The sequence below is a fragment of the Euphorbia lathyris genome, chromosome 8, assembly GCF_963576675.1.
Source record: "Euphorbia lathyris chromosome 8, ddEupLath1.1, whole genome shotgun sequence".
Taxonomy (NCBI): domain Eukaryota; kingdom Viridiplantae; phylum Streptophyta; class Magnoliopsida; order Malpighiales; family Euphorbiaceae; genus Euphorbia; species Euphorbia lathyris.
Window position 1 is genome coordinate 32,998,634 of NC_088917.1, and position 14,451 is coordinate 33,013,084.

Sequence of the window (14,451 nt, forward strand, 5' to 3'; positions counted from 1 at the left end):
AAAACCTCTTAATAAAGAATATTTATAATGATTAAAAGACCTCTTATTAAAAAAAACATATATAATAGCATTTAAATCCATATTTTTAGAATTCAAACATCAAAACACAATTAAATAAAAAAAGCTTTCATATAATAAAAAGATTTAAAGACGAACTATTCAAGAATTACAATATATATGTAATTCTAGTACATTTACAAAAATTGTTTGTAGGGTTGGTTTCATCAAAATATGGAAACAATTGCCTATTTACCTTACAAAATATATCCAAAAAGTAGTTTGGAATTCTAATCTCTATCTTGAACTAATATGTTCACAAAAAGTTGAGACATGATTTCAATTAATGTCCAAAAAGTTGTTCGGTCATGCAGCAAAAGGTTGTTCGGTCAAATACCCTGCAAGAAGTAGCAAAAAAAGAATAAAGTTGAGTCAGTCTGTAAAGAGTCATAGCATTTTCGGTATAGCTGTGTTGTACTTTTCCCATTATAAATGAGTAAAAACAACAATGGAAAAGTGAGTTGCAACATCACATCTATATTCACATATAGCTCTGTCATTTCCTAATGTACTCCAAGTATAAACTTGTTAATACATACCCCACTAGCAATAATCACACCAGTTTTGAACAAAAAAGTTACCAAAAAATACTATAATTTTTAACACATAAACATGGCTGATATGCTTATTCCAAAAAAGCTATAGTTGTTTATGTCTTAATTTACTCCTTTTTGGAGATTTCTAACCTTAACCTCAAACTTTTAAAACCCTCTTTCTGTTTGTCATGTGTTAGTTTACTGTTTATCTCAAGAGAGATGGCACTTTATATTTAAGTTAGTCAATGCCTATTATTTATTCCGAAACAAATGCAAACCGTATTTTCATCAAGAGCAAGTCCTTAAAGAGATTAAAGGCTTCTCTCTAAATGAGTCCTTAACTTCAAGCGATCTAAGGGATCGCTTCTAGCCCTTGCATTTTAGCCATAATAAGTCCTAAAGGTTGAAAAGCAATCAACCAGAAAATTAACCCTTCCTATGACTAGAACTTAGGACCATAACAGAAGGATTGTTGGTATTAAACTGAACTCTGAGGATAATCACATTGAGAAAAACTAATAAAAAATAAGCACAATTGTTGCAATAAATAAGCAAACAAGCTAAAAAGTAAGCACAATTATTTTTGTCTCAATTTACACTACCAATTTCAATATAAGTCCATGTTATTTTAATATAAATATTTCCAATCTGAAACTCACACAATTAGATAAAGAAATAGAGAAATGCAACTGATCACATATCTCATAAGGGTCTGTATTTGTAGTTGATGGTGCAACTGATGATTCTTGAACACCGACTTTGTATTTTTCATTTAAACGGTCTTTATAGAAACTCATCCACTCTTTGCTAGGTCTTATTTTCTTTGATAACCAAAAGAAAATTAGTAGCAAATGGCTTACCTAAATAAACAAAAGAGTACACTAAAAAAATTAAACAAAAGAGTATAGTGAAATCTATAAATTTATATTAACAAAAACAATCAACAATATCAAAAACTAATAATGAAACTCAAACTGAAATCTATTGAAAAATGCATAAGTATTTGTTCATATGTTTTTGTTAAGGTTTAAATTCTAATTCTGTTTCTAAGTATTTGTAAATTCTAATTCTAAAAAATTACTGCACAACTCAAATGTATAAAAAAATTAATTTTCAGAAAGAAAACTAAAAGTGATACATTTTTTTCAAATTAAGTTTAAATATGATTCCATGTTAAACTTTAAATTGACAGTGTGCACATCTACGTAGTTTCCATAGGGCTAACAGAGCAAAACAGAGAAAGAAGTAGCCTATATATGTTAATATAGTAGATCAAAGAAGCAGCAAATAGTTCATAGTTAGGCCTTGCTGAGCAGCAAGTAGCCTATATATGTTAGTACATCTAAACCACATTTTTGGAAAACTCTAATACCACAATTCTGAAACAGAACTGGTATACCATACCTGAAGTTTTTCTTGGAAAGACTCAGTAATTTGAAATTGATAGAACGCAAGAGATAAAAAAAAAGCTTAAAGATGAAGAGCGGGATACCATACCTAAGAGCCACGAAGCAAAGTCCTCCTACTCAGCTTGAATTTAGACTATCAATCAAGATTTGGTTTCAATTAAGATTCGGAGGATCGAGATGACCGAGCAGTGGTCCAGATGATCTAGAAGGTCCTAGTGATGGAGAAAACAACCTTATCAAACTTTAACCTTATTACTAATCATATCACTTTTATTAAAATCATTATCTTTTAAATTCAGCAACCAGTGAATAATTTGACCCTTAATTCCTAGAAATTCATGACATAGATATAAGGACATTTCTTTTGTTTTGACACTTAGCTATACACACGGGTTGAATCAAATATATTTATATCGAATTCTATTAAATAAAGAGATAAGGTACCAAAATAAGTCTAAGGTTTTTGGGGAAGTGTCAATTTAGGCTCAACGTTCAAAATAGCACCAATATAGGCTTAACATTTACAACATAATATCAATTAGGCTTAACGTTTACACTATAGTATCAATTTAGAATAACACCAATATATAGGCTTAACGTTTACAAAATAATACGAATTTAAGCTTAACGTTTACAAAATATATACAATTTAAGCTAAATGTCATATTAAATTAATCAATTTTGTAAACCTTAAGCTTAAATTCGTATTATTTTGTAAACGTTAAGCCTATATTGGTGATATTTTCTAAGTGAGGCCTAAATTGATGCTATATTGTAAACGTTAAGCCTAAATTGATATTATGTTGTAAACGTTAAAACTATATTGGTGCTATTTTGAACGTTGAGCCTAAATTGGTACTTCCCAAAAACCTTAAGCCTATTATAGTGCCTTATCCCTTAAATAAATATTTGCTTTGTGTAGCTTCTTCCCTTCCTTGTGTTCATAAATTCAACATGCTTGCCTATGTAAACAAGACTTAAAACCATCCATATATATCAATATATAATTTATAGCAATGTGGCTCATGTTCTGTGCAACATATCGAACCATTTTTGTTGTTTTGTTTATATTTAATTACTAAATTGTTTCTGCCGTAGCTCCTGCATAACATGTATATATACATAAAAAAAAAATTGAGTGAGATGTTCAATTTAACAAGCAACCCCAGCAAACTAGTCATGTATTCGCCACTCATTTATCTGAATGATAATAATGAAAGGGTTTTGAAGTTTAAACATTCCAGTAATATACTCTGAAGTCCATAGGTAATAAGCACATATGAAGCATATTTAACAGAAGGCATAATTTTAAAAAAAAATCATAAAAGCATAATAGCCGGCTTGTACAAGACAGGTGTAGATGCCGTGGCAAAGAGATACAAGAAAGAAATTGGCTGACCTTCTTAAATTTCCAAATGAACGTACACTCTATTTATTCTCTCTATTTATGAGTATTTGAACCTACTTAAGATGGTCGTTAGCCAAACCTAAAGTTGAAATTTCTAATTAATGTTAGCCAAAATCAATTAGCTTCCTATTCTCCTCAAATCAGAAAATTAGTCCCTAAATTTTGGCCACACTAAGATTCCATTTCAATTGGAAAATTATTCACATCCAGTTTTGTGGATGCCACCTGAGTATATGAAAAATAAAGAGCACAAAAAGCCTTTGGAATCAGATGGAATAACTCAGGAAAAATCTTCGCATGATATGAAGCCTCCTCAGAATGTAAAGCCAAATGAACAAAAACCTAAAGAGCAACATAACTGGTTTCCACTTGACATGAAAAGCCTTCAACCTTTGTTGCAAGTTGACGGTGGGAGCAGAACTCAAGATGAGCAGGATAAGGAAAGGATGCAACAATTTCCATTTCCAATAATCTGGATCCCTCCTCATCATAAACAAAAAGAAGATGAGAAGGAAGAGCAAGGAAGAATGCATGGTTCTCCAACCATTGTCAAAGATCCAATTCCTAGTAATAGTGTTTTTTCGATAAAACTCCTTAATAATGGCCATGGCATGAGTAAAGCTTGAGAAATCGACGAGAATGTCAGTGACCAGGTTAATTCAGAGCTAAAGGAAAAAAGTACTAATCAGAGAAACATTCCTGTGAAACAGTTGGAGGAAAAAAAGTACTAATAAGAGAAGCATTCCTCTGAAATAAAGGAGGTAAAAAGTTCTAATCCGTGAATCATTCCCGTGAAACAGATGGAGGTATTTAAGGAAGGGGAGAATTCTGAAGGTGCTGAAAGGAGAGGAAGAACTGTTTCTCCAAAAAAGAGAGGAGATCATGAATGGGTAAATCTTCTAGAGCTGGTGCAAGAATAGGTTCTTCATCCCCTCCAAAGTCAAATTTGCCTCTAGTTTTCCTAAGAGTTGATTCCTTACCCCGCAAAAAGAGCAGCAGCTTGAGCTCAATGTCTCCTAGTCCTCCAGGGAGCATATGGAGGTCACAGGAGAGCACAAAGGAAGCCCTCAAGTTACCAGTTATATTAGACCACAAAGTACAGACTTATCAGGATTCAGAAGTCAAAGAAAACACTTTAAGCAGCAACAAAGAGGCAGAAGAAAAGAAAAGCAAGGGAGCAGCAATACAGGTTGCTGAAAGGAAAAAGGATGAGAATAAGGATGAAAAGCTGAGGAATGACTCGGAAATTGGGGATTCCTGTTTGTTCATCAGTTGATTCAAGTAACCAAACAACATAGCAGAGTGAAAAGAATGATGTCAAATTCATTAACCAAGGCGAAAAAGGACTAGAAGTTCTGATGAATAAAAAATTAAGAAAGCAAATGAAAAGCATGAGACAAATGATGAAAGCAGATCCGTGGATGCAGCAATAAGAGACAAAGAAACTATCAGTTGATGAAGCTGCTTGTCACATTCAATCTGTTTATCGTGGTTATCAAGTGAGAAAATGGAAGCCATTGAAGAAATTGAAGCAAATTGCCGAAGTCCAGGAGCATACGGTTGAGCTTAGAAAAAAGATTCATGGTTTAGAGTCTTCTCTGGACCTCCAGAAATATGACAAACAAACTATAGTTATTGGAGAAATGATAATGCGCCTCCTGAAATTGGACACCATCCAGGGGTTGCATCCAAGTCTCAGGGTCAGGAAGTCCTTGGCAAGGGAACTTATAATGCTGCAAGAGAAGCTTGATCTACTTGTCAAAATCAACTCTATATTATTAAGGCATATGTAAGTAAAAATTCACAGCAAGTGGATCAAGGATAAAGGCATAAATTGAAAAGTTGGGATTTAAATTAGATTAAAGGTGTATATTTAGCTCTCTTCTTTTCTATGCTTTCTCTGTTTCTGAAGGCGAAGATAAGCTAACTATTTAGGCCGTGTTCAACAACAAGTACCCTATATTTGTTAACACAACTAAACCACATTTCTGGAGAACTCCTAAACTGCAGTTCTGAAAACAGAACTGGTATACCATACCTGAAGTTTTGCTTGGAAAAAATTATAATTTGAAATTGATATAGAAAACAAAAGATAAGAAAAAATGCATAAAGATGATTATAAGAAAAAAACTTATGATTCATGTCAGGTTGTCAATACGAAAACATAGTACAAACAATCATATACGAGCTTATCACTCCAGAAAGCCATAGCTTACACTCTCATAATCTGGATTAAATGGGGAGTATATGAAGCAATGGACACTTACCAACGATATAGCATGTAAGAGAAGGAAACCAAAAACAAAAAGACAAAATAAAGAAAGAATCATGGAAACTGCAATTTGCAAACCAACAGCCATGAGTTTGAATCTGCAAAAATTTGGAGTAATCCCAACACTTGCAAAACTTGAATTACTTCATAAGGCTAAAGCTAAATCTCAATGTCTAGTGAAACTGAATTGCAAACAGCACAAACCAATGACTACAAAGCCAATCACCATGTCTAGAAGGTAACATTACATATACTGAGCAAATGCAGCATGTGCTTATATGGCTAGATGACTATGTAATTTCAATACAATCTAGATACACCAAATTTCTTGGAAAAGAATAACAATATAATGTTTCCCTACCTAGCATGACTAGGTGGTTTTAGTTCAATCTAGACAAGCAAAATTTCTTAAAAGGGAAAACCATAACATTGGATGCCTCACAAAGCATTAATAGAACCAAAAGTCAATACTTAAAAACAACAATCCATCTCAGATGGAGGTATTGTAATACATAACCAATCATACAAGGGAGTAACCATGACTATACTTTTAGCGAAAAAAACTATCAAATCAAATCATGGTGCTTTATTAAAACACAATTAAGCATATAGAAGTACAAAAAATGAATAGACATATTAAACATGACTTCAAGAACAAGATCTTCAATCATTTGGAATAACATGGAACCAAAAATCATGAAATATCACTTCGACTACCAATTGCTCCCAATAAGAATACAAAAATAAACAATGATTAAGCAAGACTAAGTCCCTATCAAATGTGTGAAGGATAATGGACCCACATTACTAGGATTTAAACTCTCACTTCCAATCCCCCATTCAAAACTGTTGAGAAAAAATGAAATCTAACTGAAATGCAGAATTTTGCTTCTTCTTGGAACTCAGAACCATAACAACACAACTATGTTGTACTAATTTTCGGACAACAAATGAATTTTGTAATATAAGTGGCATAACTACTCTACTTCTTCCGTTTGTTCTCTTCCATTCACTTGGTAATAAATCATTCAAATTAAAATAACCTAGTACCTCAAATAAGATTCTGAAGGCATATTTTCAAAACCAAAGTCTCACCACCAAAATAAATGGCACCAAAAGGAAGAGACTATGCAAACAAAAAACTAGACCCAACTAAAATTCAAGTCATGTAAATACACAGGGGAAAAAACATAAAATATAGACAGTCATACTGAGTTAGAAATTAAGAACCAACCTAATTCTAGCTTTAGCATATCATCCATTGTTTGGGTAATAAATTAAAAAAAAAAAAAAACAGCAACAAACTAGGAATCCAAACAGACAAATAGCCAATAAGTGTTGAAAAAGTACCTACTCAAAGAACTATCTACTTCTCCAGCTTTAGGTGATGTCCGTTGAGTTGACCTGGTGGTTCACCATGGATGTTTACGGGACCAGTTAGCAGGTGAGTACGGATTGAGAAGATTCCAGCACAAAGAAGCTTGAATCCCAGATTGACTAAGTGGATGAAATGGGTTTTTGCAAGTTAAATTTGTGATCCTTATACAAGATTGAGAAATCTGCAGAGATTGATAAAGGGGGTTTTAGGGCAAATGAAATTTTCCATCGAAAGAGTAGAGACGAGAGAAATTCAGAGAGCAAAAAGTTGGAGAGAGAAAGCTAGGTTAGAAGTAAAAGTAATATTTTACCTAGGATTTTACGGGAATAAAAAAATTGTGGGGGGAATACTGTAGATATTATTAAAAAATTGTGGAGGGAATGTAGATACTACCAAAAAGTTGTGGAGGGAAATACTCAATGTATATTGGCGGTGAAATGAAAAAAAAATTGAAAACAAATTAATAAGGGATTTAATTGTTATGAGTAGAATTAATAAGTGATAAAAATTTTCATTACAATTAATAAGAGATTTTATTTTTTTTATCAAAATAAACACAATAAAGGTTTTAATTTAAAATCAATTAATAAGAGGTATATTTAACAAAATCAAACAAAAAAATATTTTGCTTATTAATAATATAATTAGAGAATTATCTCTTATTATATATACTTTTATCAAGAGATTTTTATACTCTTATAAAATTTTGCTTACTAATACCTCTTTTTTCTTATAATGGTAGGATCACAACAAATAAAACCAAAATTAAAACTGTTTTTTGGAAATCAAAATAAAATGTATATATCTATGTCAAAGAAAACCTAAACAACAAAACAAAAGTGTATGTCTGAACTCAAACGATTGTTTTTTTGTTTCTCTTTTTTTAATAGAAGACCGAAATATAATGTTGTTACATTGTTGCCCTTCCTTAATTTATTCAAATCCTTAAATATACTTTTATACTATTGTATTAGTACTACCAAGTAAAGCACAACCTGCAACAGTAATAGTTAATGGTTTTTTTATTGAATAAAGGTTGAAATTCGTCCTCAAAGTTGGCATGGAAGATCAATTTAGCCCAAAATTCTATTTGGTAAAAAAAAATTTGGTAAAATTAGAGGTTTAAATTTCTTTAACGGTTTTGACTAGTCAAACTTCTGATAGTTGTGTTTGGTGAATAGAGGTTTGAAAGAGTTTATTGGCTCCAAACATGTACACTCAAGGCTTCCATCAACATATGGAATATACACATTGACAAAACAGGGCTGATAGGGTAATGGTGCAAACCGTGCAAGTGTAGTGAAGTCATGCAATACACATATTTTAATAAAAGAAAATTTTAGATTCATTAATCGCCAGACCCGTATGTTGTTTAAGTCGTTTACTTTTCCCCCGCAGAGTTGCCACTGTGAGCAGCCGCGAAACCCGATTACCCTACTCTCGTGAAGGATTTCGACAAATGGGATTCTGGTTTTACATGCCACCATCACTTACTGTTTTAAAGATGACCCTTAGCGTGTCCCTTTTGGTGTATGCATTCTTTTGACTATTTTTCTAACTCATTTTATCATGTTTGAAGATTAGATTAATTATTTCAGAGTCGTCATCCAAGTTTTAATGTTCGGGAACATGTCAAAAGTTTAGATAGCACACGGGCTCACAACATGCCACCTCTTCAGAGTTAGGTTCGTGACTTAAACGGTTTAAGGGTCTGATTAATAAACACGTAGACTTGTCTTTATTAAAATACCATAATATTTCTAATCCAGTTTCAATTAAATATCGTTTAACGTTCGAAAGCGATAAATAAATACTGGAAATATAAAATTATTACATCAATTACACAAATGGCACACATAGCCCTATTACATCAGATCCAGCCCTAAAAAAAATCTATTAAACCTGCAAGACATTAAACGTTAGCTGCAGGACATTGAGACCCGTCTTTCGGATTTAACTACAACGCCGGACTCAATCAAATAAGAGTAATTTAATCCTAGAGTCTAGCAAACAACATGCAATTATATCTAAAACCTACTTCATTCATCTAATCAGTTTTAATATTTGAGTGATGAAAATACCCGTTTATCCCGGAATTGATTTTAGCCCCATTTAACAGAAATAATAAGCTAATAAATTTACTGAAACGAAACTAAACTACCCGGACATAAAAACATGGGCTTGTCTGTCTGCCCTGTCACTGATCTAACACATGGTGCCCGGTCGGTGACAGGGGTCCCCGATCGGTGACTGTCCTACGGACAGACCCCCTATTTTACGTGTCAAAACCCAAAACAAGAATAGAAAGATACAGAGATGAAATAAATAAATTGCAAGCAGTAGGGATATGCTTTTAAATCTCTTCAAAAGTTACCTCTAAAGCACTTTTCCAGTTTATTACATATGGTAGACTGATGAACACGCGATTGAGACTTGAGCAGTAACTTGGACCCATGCAACAAAAGATTAATTGGATCAGAAAGTGGAATTCTGTGTATGAACCGAAATTCACCAGTAAATGATTGATTTTGAACCCAAACTATAAATTCTGGAAGTGTAGTGACTTCAGAATCGACTAATAACGAGAAACAATTGTGATAAACGTGTTTTCTCTACTATATAACTTGAAATAGTGTTTCATTTGGGTGTAGGAACATTCAAAAAGGGCTAATTTGGTGTAAAATAGTGTAAATCACTCTTTTTTCACGCAATTTTGTGTAGTTTCACTCACTTTCAAGTAGTTTCGCTTGAATATCTCTCTTTTTCACCAAATTTGTTTCTTTTTTGGATAAAAACTGTTGTCCCCCAGTTATGTCGGTTTATTTCCACTTAAATAGTGGAGAAACCTCTCAAAACTGCAAAAAAAACTGCTTAGAAGCCACCCGAAAACCGTTCATGGTCGCCGATCAGGGACCTTGTAACCGATCAGTGACCTACGTGTCAGGCGGGAACTTTTTAAATCTTAGAAAGATTAAACTTATTGACTTTGATAAAAACGAAATAAAATAAGCTAAGAAACATAGAAACAACGGGGTCCATGTCTTAGCTCGCATCCCGCACAACGTGACGTGTGGAGCCCATCTACACAAATTGTTAGCAAGAGTGTAACATAGATTCATCACCAGGGTCGGAAAAAGTTCGTGCTCACAACGCCTCTTGAAGGTAATTACACCGTTAGTAAATAACATTAAATGAACAATAAAGGCACAACTATTCATCTTCACTGCCATCAATGCTATAGGTTACAGAAACCTATATAAATACCACAATTTCCTGGGATCAAAGGTACACTTATTAGCTCTAGAGCACTTTTGAGATTATTCTTATTACATTCTCAAATACTATACTAACTTTGACATCAGAGTGTCCCCCGTCGATCTCAACGACACCTTACTGGGAAGGGATTCCGGTCAAGGAGATTTCACAAGTTATCAACTAGTGTGGTGAAGGTGGAACTCTCAGATATTTAGAGTTTTCATGAGCAAATATGGCCACAGATGGAATACCACCCACTACTAGGGTCACTGATGGAAACACCACTATAGGAGTTACCCCAAACACGGGCACCCAAGGTAGACCAATTTCACCTTATTGCATTAATGATCCCGTCATACAAATACAGGATAAAGGGGATTCATCACCCCAATCGTTCTTATATGATCTCAGAATAGCAGTAGTAACTCACTTGACTAAGAATCTAGTGATCGCGTGATGCAAACGTTAAGAAACATTTCAGATGCGCCAACGATTGAACACGGTCAGCGACAGATAATATCCCAAGAGGAAATATGCTCAATGGATCCAAAAGTACCAACCCAAGAGTGTGGGAAAATCGTACCACTTATTACACCTACGGTCCTACAAGATGGTTCAATTATAGGCTCATTTGTGGATCATAGCTCCTTCATGCCACCTTGGGCATCAAATCCTCCCACAACTCACAACGTGAACCCCACGATTATCACTCACAAAGGAAAAAACCCTCGATGAGTCCTTTTTTTTAGAACCAGGCAGACTTGAGGTACCAAGAGAGCAATGGCAGTTTGATCCAGTTTCTGGACAAAGAATACCCCAACATAGGGATCACCCAAATCCTCACGGGGAATCCTTGACAACCTTTGGTGGATTGATTTAGAAGTGGCGGAACTTAATATTTCACCCATCCATAACGTGGGGATAGAGGCATGAAAGATGAGATACGCCAACGGGTATTGGAAACTTTGGAGCAACTAGGATATTTGATTAACAAGCAAAGACCCACTAACAGGGATTCACGATTCACTGCATGGATCCTCAGTTATCAGAAAGACAGAAGGTTCAAAGCTCCCATATTAACATAATATAAAGGTGAAGGTAATCCTGAAGCCTATGTGCGATAATACAAAGAGCTAATGGATGTTTGTGACACCAACGAAGGGATTATTTGTAGAGTCTTTTCCACAACCCTCAAAGGCCCAACATTCGATTAATTTCAGTCCCTCCAAACTAGATCAGTTGACGGATGGGAGCAGCTGAGCCGCGAAATTTATGCAAAATTTACCGGATGCATCCCACAGTGATTGTATGTTGGAGATTGTATGACCTCGTACAAGGAGAAGATCAGCCCTTGAGGGAATACATTGACAAATTCAAACAACAGTGTGTTCAGATCACAAGAGTTGACCTTAATATCTCCATAGAGGAAATGACCTGAAACACAACACTTTGCCATTTTCCCTTTCACATGACATAAGATATATGACAAACATTTGTTTTCGTGTCATCTGAATTTTTTCGTGACAGTATATTTAAATTATATCATCTGAAAAGCTTAACTGTAAACACGCTCAATTCACATATGGCCTTACGATAAAACCATAACCTAGAGAATAAATTAGGTTTCGCCTTCAGCTCAGGCTTCATCTCTCTCACCCCTCTCTTTGGCTATCTCCATGGTTGCTTCCTACATTCCAAATCATTGGGAATGAGATCGAAACACGGTAGTGGTAAGCCATATTTACTTAGTTCCTCGATGTATTAGAGTTCTATTGTTTCTTAATCTTATTTTCCTCATTTATTCTTGTGGATGTGGATTTCAGGTGCCGGAATAAGGATCTATCAATTTTCAGACTTACCATTGAAAAGATTAGATCTCTCGCTTAGATACACTGATTTTACTGTATTCATTGTGAGATTCACTAATGAAAAGGGTGGGTTTTCATCTTACAGGTGGGCAATATGCTTAGTGATGCTATTGCAGGTGATGCTAAGAAAGGTAAATCTTGCTTTTTTTTATTTGCAAATATAAATTAACATTCGGGATTATGAACTGATCTGATTTCCTTTTTATTTGAATATAATATTTGCAGGGATAATAAGAATGTTTATGTACATAGGAAGATTGATTGGAGAGATGGTTAATCAGTTCATGCTTATAACATGAGAAGATTTCTTTAACTTATTGAGTATATATATGTGATTGAATATATGTGCATGAAGCTTGTATGAATATTGGTATGAACTGACTAATAAAAGGTTGTGTATGAACTCAATAAGTTAGGCATGAATATGATATATATGCACAAGTTAGATTAACAAGTTATGCATGAATATGTATGAACTGATTAGCATGACCTGGTTTCACTTGCATATACATATTAAATTTAAGGTAAATTTTAAATAAAACCCATGTGGTTTCACTAATTTTCAAATAAAGGACTGTGGTTTACTTTTTGTCAAAACAAGGATTAAGGTTTCGCACTTGGATTAATGCTATTAAAACCATCTTTAACAACCTGAAAATGAAAATTTTCATGAATTAAAGTTGTTCAATGTCATATTTTCTATGGAACTACATTTTCGATTTTCTAAAATCATATTTTTTGGAACTTTCTCTCTCTAAACATTAACTTTCTCTCTATTTGCTAAATAATCTCAAAATAAAAAAGTTGAAGAATTAAAGTTGCTTAGAATATTAGTAGTTCTTAAAATATGTCATTTTTGAAGTCGTCAAGGGTGATTTTAATAGTATCAATCGAAAAAGTCCTTATTTTGCTAAAGTTGAAAACATCAATCCTTGTTTTGACAAAAAATAAACCACAGTCCTTTATCTGAAAAATAGTGAAACCACAGGGGTTTTATTTAAAATTTACTCCTAAATTTATTGATTAGATCCGGGTTCATTACCCGCCCCTTAGAAATTAGAGAAATCCATTAAGCTTCTCCATTGAAGACTTAAAAAATTATCAGATATTTTTTTACCAAAATCACTTTTTAGTGGATGCACGTGGTCGGTTAACCATTCCATTAAGGTTAATTCGGTCGGTTAACCATTTAATCGTTTTTTAAAAAATGCTAACCGTACACTAGTCCACTAAATTCGATTAACCACTAACCGGTTAACCAATTATTTCGGCTGGTTAACATTTTATTTCGGTTTCTAATCATTAATAAATAAAAATAATAAGAGAATTCTAATTTTTATTGTGAGCGGAATGGTGGGTCAATGACGAATTGAAGAAATTAACAGTGCATTGTGTCTGTGTGGACTATAGACTATGGCTTGGACACATCGGGAGTTTTTTGTTTACTCAATTTTCACTTTGTGTTTATCTTTTCATATTAAAAATGAGAATTTTAGGTGTTTGGTTAGGGAAACACTATTTGACTTTTATACCTGAAAAGTAGCTTTTTCGAAAAGTATAAAATCTCTATTTTTCCAAATGCAGAAAATCTCTACTTTTCCAACAACAACAAGAAATAGAAAACTGTAACAACAGGTAAACCAAACAGACCCTTAAATTTTAACTTACAACAACTCTATACAACATCAAATTACTGTGTTTATTTTTTGGACTAGAATTATTATTCTTCGTGATTTACCAACTAAGCCTGATTCAGATATATTAATTTCACTAATTATCTAATTTGTGACAAATTGGTAGTATGAGTTGAGTCTTTCATCGAAAATAATTAGTGTTTCTTATTAAATTTTTTTTATCATTGACCTTGTATTTTTTTTCTAAGTGTGATAATATACAATTATCTATAAATACAAATAAATATATATTTTAGATGTTTTTAATATTTAATTGATATTCGGTCGGTTTCGGTTAACCACGGCTTTTGAAATACAAAAACCGTAACCGTAACCATTAACCATTAACCATTATTTTTAAAATTAAAAACCGTACACTAATCCATTGATTTCGGTTAACCTTATTTTCGGTTTGGTTTCTGTTTGGTTTTTCGGTTTTACAGATTTTTTGTGCACCCCTAATTATTATCAACAGTCATATATTTTTTACCAAAATCACTTTTACTCATTATTATCATATCATATGAAATGTTTAACCATAATGGCCCTGTTTGGGAATTAGCTGTTAGCTGATTACATTAGCTGTTAGCTATTA

General features: G+C 33.3%; 1 long non-coding RNA gene and 1 pseudogene across 2 annotated transcripts; one reads left to right on the forward strand and one right to left on the reverse strand.

Annotated features, from left to right (window-relative positions):
• Positions 1-110: 110 nt before the first annotated feature.
• Positions 111-7,379, reverse strand: LOC136203669 (uncharacterized). 2 transcript variants are annotated; one of them, XR_010674939.1, is made up of 4 exons: positions 7,033-7,379; positions 2,091-2,214; positions 1,253-1,453; positions 111-395 (listed from the first exon to the last, which is right to left on the reverse strand). It is a non-coding gene; the product is annotated as an uncharacterized lncRNA (long non-coding RNA). The 2 variants fall into 2 exon arrangements; XR_010674940.1 differs by lacking the exon at positions 1,253-1,453 and having other exon boundaries at positions 7,033-7,376.
• LOC136202649 (BAG family molecular chaperone regulator 6-like) lies at positions 3,473-7,023 on the forward strand (annotated as a pseudogene).
• Positions 7,380-14,451: the final 7,072 nt, after the last annotated feature.